Source organism: Octopus bimaculoides, chromosome 20, assembly GCF_001194135.2.
Source record: "Octopus bimaculoides isolate UCB-OBI-ISO-001 chromosome 20, ASM119413v2, whole genome shotgun sequence".
Taxonomy (NCBI): domain Eukaryota; kingdom Metazoa; phylum Mollusca; class Cephalopoda; order Octopoda; family Octopodidae; genus Octopus; species Octopus bimaculoides.
The window spans coordinates 25923270-25925697 of NC_069000.1; the positions used below are offsets into that span (position 1 = coordinate 25923270).

Below are 2428 nucleotides of genomic sequence, written 5' to 3' on the forward strand. Positions count from 1 at the left end.
CTCTCTCTCTCTCTCTCTCTCTCTCTCTCGCGCGCGCACACACAAAGACACAGTCAAACACTCAAATGCATATCTGTATGCGTATCAATTCAGACATACCTTCACACAAGCTGTTATAATTCTACGCATATTCAATCAAGATACGTTTTCTTTCTAAAACATGAAACTCTAGACATGTAACGGAAGCAAAATTTTCATTCGCAATATGGTTGGTTCGTCGTAATTATAACTAACCACCGTGTTTATTTCTGTGTGTTTGAGCCTAACAAAAACAATGGCAACACCGCGCGCGCGTACACACACACACACACACACGCACACACACACATACGTACACACGGACATACACTCACGCACACACATATATGACTGTGCGGATTTTGTCATGTTCTTCAAAGTAGTATTGTTGTGTCTTTTGTTATTGATTCTCGCCCTGTTCTGTGTAAGCTGACCTAAGATTAAAAGTGCTGTACTAGTAATCATCCCGCCTATATTTAAAGCATTGTCTTCTGTACATGACTCTGTGTATATATGCTTCCATCTCTTTCAAGAGGAAGATATAGCTGGTATTTGAGAGTCGGGAGAGCACATATAAATGTATTATTATTGATCTGTGAAATATCTTAGTTCAGCTACAGTCATCTAATATATTTAAACATTTGGCCTCTGGTCACAGCCTAGAAACTAATAGTTGACTAATATTTACTTAAGAAACAACCCTGCACCGTACACACAATCATTAGTTTATACTGTTCTAAATCCCAAACCAAACATATATCTTTAAAATAGATATACCTATCTATAGAGTGGACGAATACACTTATAAAGGATGAGCTGAGTTAACTATTCGGATTTCAGGATTCCCTTCTCATCTACAATCAAACTGAGTGAAAATCATTTGCGCATTCTTTTGAGTAGCTGTGTGGTAAGTAGCTTACTTACCAGCCACATGGTTCTGGGTTCAGTCTCACTGCGTGGCACCTTGGACAAGTGTCATATGATATAGCCTCGGGCCGACCAAAGCCTTGTGAGTGGATTTGGTGGACGGAAACTGAAAGAAGCCCGTCATATACATATGTGTGTGTGTGCGTGTGCGTGCGCATGTGCGTTTGTGTTTGTTCCTCCACCATCGCTTGACAACCGATACTGGCGTGTCTACGTTCCAGTAACATAGCGGTTCGGCAAAAATGACCGATACAATAATAAGTTCTGGAGTCGATTTGTTCGGCTAAAGGGGGTGTTTCTGCATGGCCGCAATGAAATGACTGAAACAAAAGAGTAAACGAGTAAATGTTTGTGTGTGCGTGTGTACGCGCGCGCGCGTGCGCACGTGTGCATACACGCATGTGCAAGATTCTAGAGAGATAAAGCCAAATTAGTCTCTACTTCCCAAGTAATGTATATAAATTTCTGCCCCGACATCCGAAATTCTGAGTTTTATCATGGCTACCGAATAATTGTCACAAATTATATTTACAGATAAATTCCTCTATTTACATAATATCGAGGTCTCTTTCATTCTTTTGTTGTCTTGCCATTTCTATCAACACACACACACACACACACACACACACACACACACACACACACACATATATATATATATATAAAGTAACAAACTGAGGAAAAGAACTCCTTCAAATGAGTGTGTTGAACGTTCAATTCACTGGTACTTCAGTTGGATACCATATAAATATTAGTATAATTCAATAACAAAGATAGATTAAATATAGAGACATTCTATATTAGAGACATTCAACAACTTATTTATACTACAATATTACATTAAATACTATGAATATTATATATAACATAACATAATATTACATAGATAATTATGAAAATCGTAAAATTACAACAAATTGTTTCGACTTATTTTCTGATATACATAATCATAGTTCAATTATATATAAGTCACTTCAGGGTCAATCATTTCAGAAAGGTGAAATACCGGTTGGATTGTAAAAATTAATTCAAATGTCTGTGTTATGAGCGTGTGCAATAATATGTGTGCATATAGATGCATATAATTAAGTATCTAAGTCTTCTCCAACGTGTAACTACAACAAAAATTATATATAAACAATTACATCTTCAATACAACAACTCTTTTATCTATTTAAATTAGTTGCTATAAAAAAATTAATTGTTTATTATTAGTTAATTTAAACAAATATTTTTTTCCAATTAAAAACAATTAATTTATTTTATTACTCCTGGATCACCTATAAGGGATTTCAGTGTGTAGTGGTATTAAACTAGCTTTAATTTGGAAGTTAATATATGCCCTCATTTAGTATTGAAAACTACTATTTCTGTGGTGAGGAGCTCTGGGTGCTATTTGTGGGGATGGTGCAAAGGGTCTCGAATGCTATTTATATTTAACGAAGGTAAACTTACCCTTGTGTAGGCAGGCTATGCTTTGATA

At 35.9% G+C, this 2428-nt stretch overlaps 1 protein-coding gene across 1 annotated transcript in view; it reads left to right on the forward strand.

Annotated features, from left to right (window-relative positions):
* The window catches only part of LOC106868467 (ammonium transporter Rh type B), a 67266-nt gene that overhangs the window by 58073 nt on the left and 6765 nt on the right, over window positions 1-2428 (forward strand). The gene's annotated exons all lie outside the window — the stretch shown is intronic.